The sequence below is a fragment of the Marmota marmota genome, unplaced genomic scaffold (assembly GCF_001458135.2).
Source record: "Marmota marmota marmota unplaced genomic scaffold, marMar, whole genome shotgun sequence".
Lineage (NCBI taxonomy): Eukaryota > Metazoa > Chordata > Mammalia > Rodentia > Sciuridae > Marmota > Marmota marmota.
In genome coordinates this window covers 31,613,353-31,632,839 of record NW_025999900.1, presented here as the reverse complement: position 1 = coordinate 31,632,839, position 19,487 = coordinate 31,613,353, and positions in this window count along the sequence as shown.

Below are 19,487 nucleotides of genomic sequence, written 5' to 3'. Positions count from 1 at the left end.
GGAGTGCTTTCATTCCTTTAGGACCCATACAAATTCTTTTAATATGTTTCAGGTTTGGGGGATTTTCATCCATGCAACTTTATGGATTCTCTGTCTTTCTTAGGTCTTATTCTTTTGAAATAATTCCCTTTACACTGTCCCCTTCTGGTCATGAGTTAGTTATTGACTACTTGCCCCTTTATTTAGAAAGATAAATTCAGCATGCAATTATAGCATATACTGTTATTTCTATAAATCTTTTCTTCATCAAATGGAAACTTCTAGAATTGTTATTCTTAAATTATAAATTTCTTTCCAAGGAAGTATTCTTTGCCTAGATGGCTCTTAATGAATCTGATTCTCTACATTACAAATCTAGAATCTGGAATATTCATGCACTTCATAACCTTAGCAAGTACCCACTCATCCTTACCCCAATTACCTGACAGATCCTGACAAAGCAAAATTTCAATTTTCTGAAGTACCTTGGATTTTTTTTTTTTTGTCTTGTGGAAACAGACTGTTATTGTGAGAATGTTCTGAGTCATCCCTAATTCATGGATCATGAGAAGATAATTTTTCTTTTCATTTTAAGCATTTTCCTGAAAAATTATGCTCTCTTGCTTCTGCTTTTCTTTGCTGTTTTCATCTAAAATTTTCCAATCTGTGAATTACATCCTGAGAATATCGTAAATATGTAAATAGGTTTATAGACTATCTCAGCATTTTCAGTTGTCAGGAATGAAATACCACTGACAGATTTAGCACCCCACACAGGCAAAAGCATTCGTTAGTACCAAGGAAGGATTTTACCATATGGCACCCTGCTAGGTGGTGGAATACAAAAGGTCTTCTGAAGTACTTATCATAATTCATATACCATGAAAAGCTGACTAATGTTTTGTTCCCTTTTTAATGAGAGATCTACTCACCACTGTGTCATTCTCTAGGCCTGGATCTCCCAAAATAAGTGTAAACTTCTTAACAAGTACCATCACATATCTTTTCCTCGTTCCAAAAAGAAAAGAAAATTGGAGTCCTGAGCCAATTAAAGGCTTATCATGAGGAGAACTGAAAGAAATGTTTGAGATGGATATAGATTGCATCAGAGTGTTAACAGCCACAAAAAAGACAAAAGGTAAAGAGCAAAAAGGTCACTGAACAAATATTTTAATAATGCTTTATTTGAAATTCCATCAGTTACACATTATTACCTTTACCATGCTGCAGAAACTCAGGAGGGATAACATGAACAGTATTATTTATAATAAAACAAACCTTAGCACCTCCAGGGCACACATCAGCTACTAAGCATTTTGCCACATACTGCCTTATTTTCTAACTTTTAAAACATTGCTTTTCCTCAACAACAACAAAAAAAAACTATTTGCAGAATCAAACTAATATTAATGTAACCAAGAGGTTTTCTCATTGTCAGTTTGGTAGAATGAACTTCCTGACCATAGTATTAATATTTATTCTGTGCCTTCTGTGCAGAGACTATATTAAGTGATCTACATGATTTTGCTCACCTCGGTCCTTACAAACAAACTCTGAAGTAAATGCCACTAATTTCTCTGTTTAAGAGAAGAGAAACAACATGCAGATATGAAATAACTAGATAGATACTGTCCATGTGGTAAGTGTGCTTCTGGAATTTAAATATAGGTGACCTTCTCCTAACAGTTGCTATGTGGCCTCTATAGCTTATCAGTATTTAATTGAATCTTTGGTGGAAAAGAATGGGGCAGTGACACACTGAAAATGTGTCACAAAACAACATTGTTCTGTAGACTCTATTAGTAAACACAAGATTGTATGTATTATTGAAACATGCTGTTCTGATTAAGGCTAGACAATATCTCATTATGAAGAGAGCAGTTGTGGCTTGGTTCTCAGACCCCAGGTGGTACCAATATCCAGGGATGCTCAAATTCCGTATGCAAAATAGAGGAGGAGCTAAACATAACCTATGCACCTCATGTATTTACATCATTTCTGTATTACCTTGCTACATAATGCAACAAATGCTATGCAATAGCTGTTGTTCTGTATTGTTTATGTAATCATCCCAAGGAAAAAGAAGTCTGTACATATTCAGTACTACCATGGTTTGAGTATTGTTTGCCCACACCAAAATTCACATTGTGATTTGGTTCCCAGTGTGTTGACAGTTGGTGGGGCCTGTAAGAAGCATATTGGTTCAGGAAGGATCTATCCTCACAAAGGGATTAATGTAGTTATCAGGAGAGTGGGGTGTTCCAAACTGAGTCAGCTTACTCTCTTAACTCCCTGCTAGCACACATGCTGTTTTTCACAGATATCTATTTCCTGTCCATCTTTCTGCAATGAGGTCCTTCCTTGCTGGAACCTGACTTATTATGGTCACTCAATCTTGGACCTTCCAGCTTTCCTGAACTGTGATCCAGAATAAAACTCTTGTCTTTATACCCAGCCTCTGGTATTTTCTTATAGCAACACAAAATGAAGGAAGACAATAAAAATTTCAATATTTTTTTCAGTATATTCAAGCTGAGTTTGATCGACTTCATGAATATGGAATCTGTGAATGCAGAGAGCCTCTTTATTCAATTGTGCAGTATAAGATCAGGGTATTAGGATTCTTTTCTGTCACAAACTGACTATGGGATTCTGTGTAGATTATTTAGCCTCTACCTCTCTTTATCTGTAAAATAGTATGTATATAACATACATACATTGTTTGAAATCCAAAGAGCTTTATCATTCTTCTAATGTAACCAGTTTTTAGAACACTGTAGCCTCGTGTTAGCTGATCACTCATGAATTCAGCATGGGAATCTATGTAACGTGGGAAAAAAGCCTACTTATAGCTTCATCTTACGTAACTCAGCACATCCTAAAGGGACCTTGTATACATGGATGCTTTCATTACTTTCCTCTGGCAGATCAAATTGCTCACAGCAATTCATGGGGTGAAGAGGAGGGTGGGTGGAAATAGATAAAAGGGAATGGTTCTTTCCATTTTAAAGTGGAAATTCTGTATCCTGAGATTCAATAAAGGCTGGGAAGTTTTAGCCATACTGTATATTTTCAATGTCTTTGTCACTGAGAAATACAGATAATTGTGTATAAAACTAGATAACATGATGTTCCTAATGAGAAACTTGTGTTCATATAAATTTGCAATCCTCTGAGACTCTCTGTCAGATCTTTTCTGTGTCATTAGACTTCCATGGCTATTAGGTATGAGTTAATGTCTCCACAGTTTTATGCTGTCAAGTTTCTATTTTTTTCATTGTTGTTCAGTGTGTGTATAGGTTGGGAATGGGGGAACAAACCCCCAAATTAAGACATAGAATCATCATATAAAACCTTGATGACTTCAGAGAAGAATGTGGAAAAATATCTGGAAATATGAATTCTAGCTTTGAATTGCCTTTACACAGAATTTGATAATTTTCAAAAAGCATGATGTATACTGGGTATAGTAAAACTAAGAGGAAGATAAAAAGGGACGTGCTTTCAATCCACTTAGAATCCTGACAACCCTCCATATTAATTCATATGTGCAAAATAGGACCACTTATTACCTCTCTGCCTTTAACATCATCTGACTTGGAAAACTGAACCCAATGAAGAACCAAGAACAGCCTAGTAGAGTGTAAATCCCCTCCTTGAAACATTAACCTCACTACCCCACTGGCACCAAGGCCAAATTTGGGGGCCAACAGAGGTGAGGCAAAGAACCTCACCCCCCCACTGGTGCATAGACCTATCCACAAGTATGGCTGTATGCTGGACCGGTAGTCAGTGACGGGTATGATTCAATTGCAGTGGTATCAACCTAAGACAGGAGGCTGACGCCTAAAGGTCAGTTTTCCGATGACGGGTAAGAACCATATGTTGAATTGGACAACCTACCAGGCACGGTCCTTAAGCCACATTGCTTGTTTAATTAATCAGAAGGGGGGAGATGCTGGGAGCCATTAGCCAAGTAGGTATGACAATTTCCTTGCCAGCGTACCCCATGTTGCTGACATTTTGCAGTGACATTGAATGTAGTTGACCTTGCTCAAGGACCAGGGCGGATTAGGGTGTTCCCGGTTTAACATAATCGGGTTTAGGGCGTTCCCAGTTTAGGTTCCAGGTTTAAGGTTTAAGATTATTCCTGCTGGGAATAGGGCGTATCCTGCTGCCTAAGTTCCCCTTGAGTTCTCACGGGATTCAGACAGTATATTTTGGGAGACAGATGCCCAGTGAAGGAGAATTTGGGAGAGAACGTGGATTTGGGCAGAGAACGTGGATTTCCCCAGAACGTGATTGTAGACGGCTGGTGTGAGTTCGGGAATAAAGAGTTGCTGTTTGAATCTACAAGCTGTGTGGTGGCTCGTGATTGTGTGCCCAGCCAGACTGCGGCATTTGTGCCCAGCCAGACTGCGGCAACTGACCTCATTATAATATATGTGGCAACAATAACTCATAGAAACAGAGTCCAGTGGTGGTTACCATAGACAGGGGTGGGCTTGGGAGGTTGGGAAGATGGCTAAAGAATATAAAATTTCAGTTACATAGGAGAACAGGTTCAAAAAATCTATTGTAGGATATGGCACTATGGTTAATCATAATGCAGTCTATTCTTGAAGAGTGATAGCAGAGAAGATTTTTAGGGGTCTCATCACAAAAAATATAAATATGTGAGGTAATACATATACTAATTAGTTCAATTGATCCATTTTGCAATATATACATATTTTAAAATATCATGATGTGAAAAATAAGGGTATATGATTATTTGAATTTTAAAAATTAATTAGCTCATTAAAAATAACTGTGATGGCATTCCAAGTTGATCATAAAAATGTGTCAGAGCCCTTTTCATCCCCAGAGACAAGGCACTGCTTTGTAGACTTCATTACCTACACTTCTCCTCCTTTGCCTCTTCTCCAACACCAGTGGCCTCCCGATCTTCTCTAATGTTCAGCTCATTCCTTCTTCAGGGACTTGATAATTCTGTTCCTTCTTCCAGGAACACTTCTCTATCAGATACCTGCAATGGAATATGCTATTCTCCAATTCAGAACCGAGGCATTTCTCCTTCACTGGCTATGCCTTTCTCATCTCATTTTTAAAAATATTCTCTAATATATATATACATATATATATATATATATATATATATATATATATATATATTTATATACATATATATATATACACACACACATATTTATATTCTCAAAGAAATTTTGAGCAACTTGAATTTATAGTATGAAATTTGTGGGCTGGGGATGTGGCTCAAGCAGTAGCACGCTCGCCTGGCATGCGTGCAGCCCGGGTTCCATCCTCAGCACCACATACAAACAAAGATGTTGTGTCTGTTGAAAACTAAAAAATAAATATTAAAATTCTCTCTCTCTCTCTCTCTCTTTAAAAAAATATTAAAATTTCTCTCTCTCTCTCTCTTAAAAAAAAAGAAATTTGTGATGGGTACATTATATTATCTATATTAAATGACACAGCACTAATTTTATACTCTTTATGACCAGTAAATTCAGTGGGAGATAATTGATACATTTTTTTATATTAAACAAGGCACTAATTAAATTTAAACACAGGTGAAAATATTTTCTAGAGAAAATATTCATTATCTCTAGGTTGTCAGATTATGAGTGACTTTTGTTTTCCCACTTTAATTCTTTCAGAATTGTAAAGGTTCATATTAGAATACACATCTATTGTCCTTACTTTTGTTATATTAACAATTTATTAGTTTGCATTTTAATCAATAAAATGTTAATTTTTGTAGAAGTCAAATTTTACTAAACATTTATATAAAAGCAATGATGTTCTGCCCCTCTGTTAAGTTGTACCTCAGTAGTTATGGCATTTGGTTATTTATCTTCATTGTAAAAACAAAATGCATATGCTGATAATCCTCCATGCAGACCTTTTAATTGTGTCTCTTGATTTTCAATTATGGAAGACCAAGGTTCTACTTTTATACCACCCTTCCCAACTCCCACCCATATCCTAAGAAGTTCTACCTAAATTTCTATTACATTAATGTGAGTCTTTATATGATAGCATGAATATTATCCATTATTCAGTGATGTTGGATTACATATAGATTTTTGTTATTTCTGTCATTTGTTGTCCCTGCAATTAAATTTTGCCTCCACTAGAGATTTAATTATTTCCACTTTTTCCTGGAGACCCTCTTCCTGGGACATCTGCTTGCTAAGGCAGCTCTGTCTAGCTGTGTAACTAGAATCACTGTCTTCAGAGATTTCTTGTTTGTTGTTTTTGTTTCATTGATATTTTCCATTTGTTTTGCTTTGCTTGAAGTTGTGGTTGTCTTCTTCTTCTTCTTCTTCTTTTTCTTCTTCTTCTTCTTCTTCTTCTTCTTCTTCTTCTTCTTCTTCTTCTTCTAATTCTTCACTCTTATTTTCAGTTTATTCTTTTTTATTTCTTTAAACAACATCTTTCAATAGCTCTGTCAAAATGGGCAATACTTTTATCAAAACATTATATCTCTAGTCATGAGTTTTATTTTCCCCTTCCAATTAATAAAAAAATAAGCTAAGTGCAAAATTCTAAAGTGAAAGACATGTCCTTTTAGAATTCTGAGGACATTATTCCATGGTTGTCTATTATTAAGAAGTTCTGTGATAAAGAGATTTCCTTTGCTTTCACAGAAGCTTCTTTTACTCTAATGATTTTTTATGCTTAATATGCTGAAAATCAAATGGTCAGATCTGATGTCAGACTTCATTATTTTATTATATGAATTACTCTGTCTGCCCTCTGTGTTTGGAGACACATGTCCATCATTAATAGGGAATATTACAGTATTATTTCTTTGATTGCTTTCTTCTACCTATTTTTAATTAGTCTCATTTTCTGACATTTCTATTACTTAAAAAATGAAAATCTTGTGTAGCTTTTAAAATTTTTTAAAGCTCTTATCTCTGACTTTTAACATCCACCATTTCATTATGATTTCTGGGTACTTTTCTTGACCTCATTTTCTATCCTCTTTATTTATTTTTTTAAATTTCAGTTTTGTATTATTAATTTCCAACACATATTTTATATTATCTAATTTCTTTTCTTCTTGATATTATGATTATTCATATGTAGTATTTTACTTTTCCTTCTTTACATATCCTGACAAGGCTGTGAATAAGCTATTGTCAACTTTTGGTCAAGTTCAGTCCTTGCCATATTTCAGGTTTTTGCTTAAAAGGCACCTCCTCAGTTATTTTTTATAGCAATTTAAATTTGAATTTTAAGTTTATTGTTCTTTTAAAATGTGTTTATTATCTCTGTATATTTACTACAATGTTTTATAACAGCAATTCTCTACTGTCTATAACTGTGTAATATTAGCCATGTATAATACTTGGTACCCAAGTTAGTATTGGTTAGAGTTGATGAGAAGGACATTAAAATGATGCAGAATAGGAAAGAATATATTAGGTGAAGTAATAAGTAAATAAAACAATGCTATACTGTTACAAATTGAGTATAATAAATTAGTGAATGTAGGGGACATTATATTAAAATTCTTCAAAAAATAATAAAGAACATATTAGGTGAAATAATAAAGAAATAAAATTAATGCTATATTATTAGAAATTTAGCATACTCAATTATCAAATAAAGGAATACTTACACCAGTAAAAAATATGTGCCAGAGGAAAACCTATGTTAGCATGATATTTTACTGACCTTGATTAAGAAAACTTAATAACCAGAGAATGTTAAAAAATTAGAAAGACAAGGGTGCTTCAGTTCTTAACAATGGAGAAGAAGAGAAAGCAAAAACTCAGCTGGAGTTTGATCAGATCAGGCAGAGGTTGTAGGTGAGACAGAATCAAGGTGAACCATGATGGTTCAATTCAGAGTTAGTCTGACTATAAGACCCCCATTTCAATCATAATGGTATTTGTCTGAAAAATTCTTTTATTCAAATGAAGTGAGTGGTGAAAGTATACAGTACTAAAGAATCATGATAGCTTCATCTTGGAAAAAACATTTTGGGAAGAAGTATGAAGCTTTGTGAGGAGCATGAGGAAATGACCTTGGTTATCAAGAAAAGATACTGCACTGAGCTCACAATCTGGGGGCTTTCAGGATCCTTAAACTGTAACTCCAGTAGATGATCTTGTGATCAGTGTGAAGAAATTATCTGCTTTACCTCTTCTTGGTTCCATTTACTTCTTCACAGACAGAAACATCTGGACTAAACTAAGGAGTATAACTCCTTGGCTCATTCTTCTCATGGTTTTGTGAATTAGTTTGGACTATAAGCAGTAGTAGGAGCTAGCAATTTTCTCAGTTCCTAGCTGCCTCAGTAGAGAATAAGTCCTGCATGAGGAGTTAGCACAGAGTGAAGAGAGAAACTGAAATGAGTTCAGAAAGATATCACATTATGCATGTGTCCAGCAGGAAGTGAGGTGGCCCTGTGAAGGCCGTTTCAGTTCTGGGTACATTAGTTCCGTGAGAACTGCAAGGTTTGTGATGTACTCTCTAGGGTTTTGGTAGAAAGCATCATGAGGGACAATGAAGTAGAATGGATCACTACAGTCTGAACCTGAACCAAATGGGTAGTAGGTGAGGTGGTGGCATTACTACATTCTGGTTTATAACCAGAGATTGAAACAGAGTGAAAGACCCATTGATCAATTTTGATGTAATAAAATTGTAATGTAAAATTAAGAATATTGATATCATTTTGACACAGGGGCAACCTAGGTTCCAAGGTTTTCCATTCTGAGAAATTTTATTACCAGGAATATTCTGAATAGTGTGTAGGATTGAAACATTACATGGAGGATAGAAGTAAAGTTCTCAAGATAAACTTCTGACAGGCAGGGAAACTATAAGGAATCTTGCAGTAGAAAAACCAATCAAGAGACAGGTCTAAATCATTAATCAGAATTAAAGCTGAAAATAAATGATTACTTAGACACTTTGAAAAAAATTATCACACTGGTGACCTTTTAAGGTTAAAGTTGTTTCAAATGAAAGTATTTAGGAAGTAATATAAGTTCCATCTTCTCTGAGGGTCACTGGCATACACATAGGATAAAAGCATTCATTCTGACAGTTACTTTATTCTGACTCATTTGTTTTATTAACCATTTATCTCTTGGGGGGATTGTTTAAATATTTAATGCTTCTTCGTATTTATTATGCAGCATACCAAAGACTGCTAGGTTCCTGATGGAATAACAGTATCTTATCACTTTAATGGCCTGAAAGTTTATATTCACATCCTGGAATTTGCCCTGCTCTTTTGCAAACTAGCTCATCTTTTGTTTTACTCCTCTTAATAGGAATAAGAAAACATCTGTACACTGTAAGTCATGAATCATTCCTTTCCTTCTTGACAACTATTATCTACTCTCTTAAAGAAAAGTAGCCTGACAAACTCACTTCTTCTAGCCTTTGTTTAAAGCTCTATCCCATTATTGTCAGAGCTTTTTCAACGTCTACTTCAAATTGGGGTCCAATATCAGATGTAATAAATAGTCTTTAGAAGACCTGGTGAATGTTAACCATTTAGACATTATGTTCCTCTCATTTCTAAGCAGATATTATTTTGCTTTTGTTTCTTTTTAATATGAGCTCCTTTTCTATTTCCAAATATCCCCCAAATATCTCAGAAAATAAAATCTCCTCCCTCAAATTTAATTGATTTTGAAATTACCTTTATCCATTCTGTCTGAAAGATGAAAGATTGAAAACCTGAGGAACAATGTATCCTAATGAATTGCTCTTTTTAAACTTATCAGTATTCTGTTAAATGTACTACACGTTTCCAATTAAAAAAGAAAAAAAAACCACTATATTCCTGTTCAATTGAAATATTTGTAAAGAGGTAAGGGACTCTCTCTATGGAAAAAGATGCCAAATTGCATGGACTTGAAAGTATCTGGATTCCAGAAGGTTTTATAAAACCACAGTGTACTCTGGGACACACTCAGCACTATCCCTGAGAAGTCTACAACCTGACCTTCCGACTTGATGTGAGGCCTTTTGTCCTTGTCAACTGCTCCTTTTTCCAGTCTCCTGCTTTCAGCACAAGTTACAACTGTTTCCCAATCCTAGGGTTTCAGCATTTGCTCTACCACCAAATCTTAGAATTTTTTGCTCATGCTTTTGAAAATTTTTATTCCTAATATAAAAATTGTGCAATATTTTCTTAGCTTTCATTGCTTCACTTGAACTATTTATATGCTTTTATTGAAAAAAAAATCTCAAACTAGGTTGAGAGATTGTGATTAAAATTATGGATCTGAAACTTACCAGTTCTGGGAACTTGGGCAAGTTTTTTAATATTGCTGAATTTCAGTTCCTTCATTTGTAAGAGGAAGAAAAACAATACTCATCCAATTATATTATGGTGAGTAGAAAGTTAAATCATGTGTATAAAGGATAAAGGACAGTGCCAATGATGCTAAGTCTAAAAGTCCAGGTCAGCTTCTCCTCTCTCTGCTGGTTTCCTTTCCTTAACTGAAGCAATTTGACTATGTCAGCAGCTACTACAATGTAACAGAATATGGCTGATGCAGACTCAATTTTTGTTGTTGTCATTGCTTTAAGTAATCTGAAGCTGTTTAAAATTCTGTAAGGTGAGTTTACTTGTAAAGGAGCACTCCTAAATTCAGTTACTCCGTTCGTGTTTGGTGATCTTTTTTTGTAGTTCCCTCAAAAGTCTCGAACTGACGTTATTTTCTCAGCAACAGCATCAGCTAGTAAAAGAAAACAGTTACAAGGGAAATTACGATGTCCAGAGATACATAAATGAAAATGTGTGTGTGTGTGTGTGTGTGTACACTTAAAAATAAATAAAGAACAAATCACCAGTAGAAATAGTTGTAAGTACTAGGCACATAGTAATCTAATAAGGAATGTTTTTATGCTTCCTCACTTTTGCAAAATATTAAATCTGTTTCACAATGGATTGTCAAGAGGCTGCTAACACATACAGGGCAAAAATCTATGGGGTAGGGACATGTATATGTGCATAACAGATTGAAGGAAATAATGATGACAGAAACAACTCCTGCCTCCTATCTACTGCCGCAGAGACATTTTAATAGAGGTGAAAGAAATACTTTTCTTTTTTAAAGCCATTTTAGGAAATGGTTATAGACCTCCAGGGCAGAGCAGGGAGGCAGATCAGAAAATATTTATGCAGAGGAGGGATGCCTATAAATGCTATAGAACATTGATCATAAGGGATTGCAGAATTACCCTGACACCAATTCAAATTGGAGCAGGACAATGGCCACCAACAGTGTGCATTTTCAAGACAGCACAAGTTAGTGGCTGATATGCAACTGTTGGAATAGCAAATGGAATGATTGTCCTGAGGATATTGGTAGTAATATGCAAACTTCACTTTAAATAATAATGATCATTTTAAGGGCCTTAAGAGTCATAACTCAATTCTCACCCTTGCCTAAGTCACTCTCTGGTAGTAGGTCAGTACTCAGAGATGCTCATTCCCTGTTGGAGGATAAGAGGACACTGAAGCAATAATATGCTATGTTCTCCTCCAGTGGGATAAAAACACATTCATCCCACTGGAGGAGAACATAGCATATTATAATGCTACCACAAAGGAATTCAGCACAGGGAGATTAACAATCCCATTGAACAAATAAATATGTTTTATTCAACTCAGATTTACAGCCACAAGGTCAGACCAGCAAAAGAGTAAAATCTGACTTCATTACCATTGTAACCCTTTGTGCCATGCTTGGATCCACACCTGATTAACTTAGGACAGCAGCTCTACATCTCTTCCTCTCCTATTATCCCAACTTTGACCTAGCCAAACACATAAAATGGGAGCTGACAAAATAAATGAAGTTACATTAAGGATTTAATTATATGGCTGTTTAAGTTGTCCCTTTTTCCAAAAAGGAAATTTTAGGCATCAGGAACAGACTCCTGGGAATACACACCAGAAGGTCTTCCTGAATCACTCTGCCCAAATACCTACTTAAAACCTCCTTAAGTGGTTGCAAATTTGAGTAACTTGTCACAGCAACAATCTACTAAGGGGAATTCTAATTTGAGTTTGACTACATGACCTTAAATGAAGGGAAACTTTGACACTGAACAGAAAACAAACTTCAGAGAGCCGTCCTTCAAAGTGCCCCAGTAATACAGTTACTAAACTTAGACAAATAGAAGTTGGTTAAATACTGTGATCATATCCACACATTTTATCATTAGTTGGAAAGGAGGAGAATAGAATTAACTCTTGATAAAGTTAATGTGATTTGATTAATAGGTCTGCCTTCCACTTTGATAAATAATATGGTAACTGTTGATCATAGGTGTGTGGATACATTTTATTCCTCAATTCTTTCTTCCATTATACTAGAACCTGTTTATAGGCTACTGTGTAGTTCAGGACCACTATCAGACATTGACAACAATAGATCACAAATTCTTTAAGTAAGAAACGACCCTTTGAAGTTATGCAGTACTTTAAAAAGTCTCAATGTAAACAAATGTAATGCATGTAAATAACACACACACACACACACACACACACACACACACAGGATGGTCCCTGTGCAATAACTTACTGTTTTACTTAACCATTGCTGCATGAGAAATTAGTTTAAAACCTCATAGATTGATCAACTATCATTTGTTACTGTATGAGTCTGAAATCTGGGCAGGACATAGTGGAAAATATTGCCCTTTGCTCCATGTCACTGGACAATCTGCTTTCAAGAGACCTCACAGGCACTGCTGGCAAATTGGCACTCTCTGAGAGCCAGGAGCTCAGCTGAGGCTATGAATCAGGATCGCAGTTTAAATTCTTGTATTTCTGTGAACTACCCAACTTATTCATGGCAGGATGACCTTGTGCCAATTGTGAGCTTCCCTGGAAACTTGGGAAGTGGTTGCTTCCAATTTATTTAGGCATAAGTTTATAATTTGTCACCACATTTCCTTCTGCTTGGTCAAGAAGTCAAAGAGCACAGGTTCAAGAAGAAACATGCAATCCACCTCTTAATGGGAAGAATTTTAAGAATTCAGGGGTCATAGCTCTTTTAAAAAAACTCTCCTGGTAAGTATACTGCTTGATTTAAAATATTTGATAGATATGAATTTGTGCAGTGGGCTTGAATCCAGGGCTACAAACATGCTAAGCATCATCTATGCTAACACTGAGCTACACACCCAGCCCCCAAATTTGTTTCTCATACAGCTTTTCAGAAACTATTCATTGTATAACACTTAATATGAATCTTTTGAAAATATTTACATTATTGTTCACTTGTAATTACTGTTATACATGATTCCTTGTCCTATCACAGCCACTCTTGTGATTTCTACCTGGTTTACCAAAACAGACATTAATTCATTATGCTTTGACAAATCACCCATGTAGGAAATTGACTTTACCCTAGCAAACCTCTTCATCAATATTCCATTTTCTATTGCAGTAACCTGAAAGAGTTAATGGTACCCTGAATGGCTAACAAATAAAAAATTCCATGAGGGACTTAGCAACTGAACGAATCAGATATTTTATGTAAAATGTGCATGAACTCTCTCCACAATTCCTTGAGGATTTTTTGAAGCAAATGAAAATTTTGTGCTTGCATTAAGTTTACTATATAGATCCTGCGGATGAATTTAAAATCTTGGCCAAATAATGAAAGAAAGAAAGAAAAAAGAAAGAAAAGAACTCAAACAGATGCCCCCAAGTTGAAAATACAGCATAAGCATATCTATTTCTTTAGTCCCATTTATAGGTTTTCCAATAATTTGAAAATAAACAAAACCTTCTGGCTTTGCATGTCTGTGGGGAGTTTGGAACTTTAGGTACACATAGTTGAGAATATTTTGCATAAATCTGCATATGTTTACATGCAATGACAGACATACTGCCGCTTCCCAAATGTGGCTAGGGTAATTTAATCTTCTGCAACATTTTGCATAGCATATGTAGGTGTAATATGCTCAGAAACATTACCTGAATATATGCAAAGTACACTTAGCTCATGCTTACATAGTTCTCATATCAAAAGATGTAGTTAGATCTGAGATACCATTTTGCAGCTTTATTCCTTTATGCCTAAAGATCTCAAATTAAACTAAATTATCCATAGCAAGAAATGAGCTTTATAAAAATTTAAATTAAAAATACTTCTAGATTTGCTTATTGTACATTCTTTGTGCTAATTTGTATTTCTTTAGCTTTTTTCTTGGTTTTACTTTGTGATTATTACATTTGTTTTTCTTGGTTATTCAACAATTGTGAGTTAGGGATCAATGCAAGTTGTTATAACAGGAATGATTGCATAATAGCCTTCAGTATAAAATAGTAAGTAGGGAAAATTATAAAATTAACATTGGTTTAAGCATAAACTATCTGTGAATATAAGGCACTGTATATATTTAAAAGGAATGGATATTTTTATAAGATTTATTAAATCATACAGAATATTGTGTCTTTACTTTTGTGTTTTTTAAAACAAACCTCTTTTTATAATTTTATTTCATAAACTAGCTTTTTATTCAAATTCTTTAATTTGAATAAAATTTTAATGTTTTGCTTACCCACATATGTGTTTCTATTCCAGAATGCTTATGAAAATACAAGTACAGCTGAATTGATGGCATACAAGCTACTCTGGAGACTGAGGCAGAAGGATTGCAAGTTGGAGGCCAGCCTCAGCAACTTAGAGAGACCTTGTGTCAATATGAAGAAGGAAATTAAAAAGAGCAGGGCATGTAGCTCAGTAGTAGAATGAATGCCCCTGGGTTCAATTCACACACAAATACAAGAGTCCTTCTGCATACATGGCAGATTTTTCCAGGACTCCTGTGATACCAACATCAGCAGATTATCAAATTATATAAAATGTCATAGTATTTTCATATAACCTATGTACATCCTCCTGTATACTTTAAAAAAACTGCAGATTTCTTATTATACCTAATACAATAAAAATGCTATGTAAGTAGTTGTTAGAATACATTGTTTAGAGAATGATGACAAGAAAAATGTCCGTATAAGATAGATTTTTTTCTGGATATTTTGATCCACAGTGAATTGAATCCGTAGATATGGAATCCACACATATAGAGGTCCAACTATAAAGAAAAGAACAAAAGGAACATGTAATCTCTTTATCTAAAGCACTAAAAATAGCCCATCTAGATATTCTCTTTTATTATTATACTTAATTCAAACAAAGCTTGTCATATGAATTTTTTTTCACCAAATAACATATATTAAATATTTCTCAACATCATAAGAGCATTCTTTGACAACATTTTTTTTTTTTTTACTGGTTACATAGTTTCTAATGATCACATTGGGAAAGCAATTTGCTTTAACCCTTCTTTTATGTATTACCATTAGTTAGAGAGGATCTCTAAATAAACAAATACATTTCTGAATAAAGCACTTTAGAAAATTCTATTATTTCTAAAAAAAGAGTTGGAAATGGCTCCTCATCTGTTTACCAATTGCTCCCTTCCAGTCATCCTCTTCTCCAGTGGAAGCTTCTGTAATGAATGTCTCTCATTCATTCCTCGAATTTGTCCCCATCCATATAATAATTATTTGGACTAGCATCTATGGAGCAAATATAGTGGACCACAGCTGGAGCCTTAGTTTTCTGAGTTCACAAATAGAGAGGTAGATTTTATAGGTGTTTTTGTTTTAAACAACTAATGAGGTTTTTATTCATTCATGAGGTCTATAAAAAATTAAAACCCCTATCATTTTATTTTATGAATCATGTCCTAATCTCCTAAAAGTTAACAAAGATTTTTTTTGTAATATACCTTATAAACCTTATTAGGTCTTGCCTCTACTGAAACCATCTCACTAGCCCACTTACTCCTGGAACGAGAGCTGAAGTCCTCAGTGTGTCTCCCCCTGCCTCACTCAGCCTCTCCTTCTTTTGCTTTCTTGCCCACTTCTCCCTTCATGTTGAATCAGCCAGTGTGGATAGACTGCTGTTTTCTGCTTGGAAGTTTTCTCTTGTTTTCATTTGGGTATTTATTATCTTCTCAGGCTTCTTCCCCCTCACCCTTGACCTCCCTGTTTTGAGTCAGTGTCCCTTTCTCTGTGCTCACCAAGAGCTGAATTGCTATGTTTTGATGTTCTTTAACCATGAGCTCCTTGAGAATAAGAACGAATGAAGGAAATTAGTTTGCCTGTGCCTTTGAAAGTGATCTTCAGACATGTGGTTATTTAGATGGTCATGCAGATGGCCCTTAGGATGCACGCTCTTTGATTCCTTCCAAGAATAAATTGTGCATGTGAAAATCTGTTCTCTCTGCATATTGCAGAGCACATGAATGCCAGAGCCCAGTGGCTTTTCTACTGCTGGCCATAATCTAGCCTGAGTAACAAGAATGCTCTGTGTTACATAAGGAGTCCTTGAATTTTGTTTGTGCCTCAAGTCTATGGCTGAAAGAATCCATATGTGACACTTGTTAGCATCTCTCTTCATTTATATAATTAGTCCTTATATAGACCCTAACTTACTAGGCACAGTAGCAAGCATCTGAGACACAAAGATGCTGACAAATTACTACTGCTTATTTAGACCTAACAATTCATCTAGTTTTCTTTAGATTTCTGGAATATCTTTGCCTTACCATATATGTTCTTTCTTTTTGGCTGTCTTTAACTGCTTTATTGTTATTATTATTATACAGTGAGATCTTTGAAGCTATGGAATACACTAAAAACAAAACAAACAAACAAAAAAACATGATTCCTGGCCTTGACATGCCTTCAAAATAAATTGGGGTGGGAGTATACAGGAAAACCTTACACAGGAAGCATGTATGAACAATTGTATGAACAATTGAAAGATTCTACCAAGTAAGTACTAATATAAACTAGCATTTAACACTTACCTCAAGAGAGTTGTAGGTTAAATGAGCTGGTATGTGTGGAACTTTTGGATGATGTCTATAGGTAATAATAACACTTTATCAACATTTGGGATTATTGTAGGGGCTCAGAAAAATAATACCCCAAAGTGAAGGCCTTAGAAACAAAGTGTCTCAAGTCCTCAGAAAGAAAAGTTTCTTCCCCTCCTACTTCTGCTATCCTTTCTCTCCCCAAGGCAAGCCATAGAAATTAGATTGTCTTTTTCCCCAGGCAGGTCATAGAAACCAGGAACACTTTTCCCCAAAGCAAGCCATAAATCCCCCCAAAATATTACTCTAATCTTCTCCTGCCTTTCTATCTTAGAGCTGACCATAAAGAAATTCTCTGATTTACTTTATTTAATAGCAGATCCCCATTCAGAAAAAATCCTGCCCCATACTCTAAAACTAGGGAGACATTTCTGTCTTCATGTCTTCATTTTGAAAGTCTCCATGTATATAGAACTTAGATCAAATACATCTGTTATGTTATTCTCTTTTGAAACATTTTTGAGAAGTCAGCCAGGGCCCTTATCATGGGCAGGAAAGAGATTACCCTCTTTCTATTCCCACATTATTACTTACTAATTATATGCTGGATACTGTTGTATGCATTTTACATGTATGAGTCTATACAAGTCTAATTTAAATTCCTACAGTACCCTATGAAATCGAATTATTGTCAGAACTTTACATATGAAGAAACTGAGTCATAGAGACACAAGTAACTTGTCCTAGTTGATCTTCAACTTGATTCCCCTCACTCTAAACTTATAGGCTTTTCCACTGCAGAGGGCTGTCTTACTTTCATTTAATAGTTAGGACACTTTGTGCTAGTATAAAGTTATTTCCAAAGTGATGTTATCTCGTATTTATTGGAAATGCTTAGCACCTCTTGGTTATAGATAATGGTGTCAGTGAGACTGAAGAAAGATGGTGGAACATTTTTCTTTTAATTTTCAACTCAGTTTTTTTAGCATCATATAGCTCTGGTAAAGGTCACATAGAGTTCACTTTTCAAGGGAATGGTTATTTTAAAATACTTTATTCAAGTCTCCTCTAACTCAACATACTATTAATTTTAGATTTTGTATTGATAATTTCCCTCCACGAAGATAAATTAACTCTTTAAATCAAAGCAGTAGAAGTTGAGTATTGACTGTAGTGAATAATAAGGGCCCTTTAATTTCTTCCAGAATCATCTAAAAGAGTTATACATTTCCAAATCTCTGCTTCTGTCAGTGGGGAGCTCAGTTATTTTTAAACATAAATTACAAATCTATAACTGACTGTTGAAGACAAATTTTTAAATAGCTTTATTATTTTCAATGTTTTTATAGTTACATTTTCCTCTCTTAGAGGTTAGTTTTAAGTGTTATTCTTCATAATACTTTGGGGGAACTTATTCATATTTCTGCTCCCTCTGAATTTTAAGCCAATTGAAGGAAGACCTTTAAAATCAAATAGAGACCAAACGATGATCATTATTACTGGTAAAGTTGACTTAAGCTTTTTTTTTAGTAGTTAAACTACTTTTAGCTCTGTGTCAACTTTCTTCATGTTATTTATACAACCCAGCCATCTCTTCAAGGGGCAGGACTTGTCCCAGTGGGACTAAGATGAGGGAAAAAGAGATGGCACATTACCTACAGATAGGCAATTGCCAAGAAAGGCTGTGACAGTCCCACTCTGAGGCCCTTTGCCTAGTGCTCCAGTACCTTATTCCATAGCTCTTTCATTTGAGGTGGAGACAAAGAAGTGAAATAAATGATGGGGCTGGCAGGTTGGCTGGTAAAAGGGAAAAGGGGAAAATGCCTCCAAATATTTCTTAGGAAATCCTATTTTACAGTATCAGGTAAGAACATGGGAAAGGAGAAACCAGGTTTCTTCGCATGTTTGCATATTTGTAAATTCTAAAAAGATCTAAAGGGAAAAAGCAAATATTATCTACTATGGTTTGTATGGGAGGTATCGCCCAACAGTTCATTTGTGAGTCAACTTAAGAATGTTCAGAGGTGAAATGATTGGATTATGAAAGTTGTAACCTAATTAGTGGATCAATCCATTTGATGGATTAATAATGTGAATAGATTAATAAGTGGTAATTCTAGGCAGGTAGGATATGGCTGGAAAAAGTAGACGACTGTGAGTATGCCCCAGTGAATTATACTAACCCTGGATCCTTGCTCTAAGTTGTCTGTTTCCTGGCCATCATGTTCCAAGTGGCTTTCCTCTGCTACATCTTCAGCCGTTATGTTCTGCCTCATCTCAGGGCCCAGAGGGATGGAGATAGCCAACCATGGACTGAAACCTCTGCAACCATAAAACTAAAATAAACTTTCCCTCCTTTAAGTTGTTCTTGTCAGGTGTTTTGGTCACAGTGACAAAAAGCTGTCTAATACATTTAAGTTGTATGGTAGCAATAGCCTAGTGGGAAAGATGGGGCATTTTTAGAACCCAGGATAATGGAATATACTACATACAATAAATACAATGAAATATCTCATACTATGTATGAAAATTGTGTTGTGGCAGCTGAGAATGTTTTAGAAATTAGAAAAAAGTCTAACTAGTAAGTAAAAGAG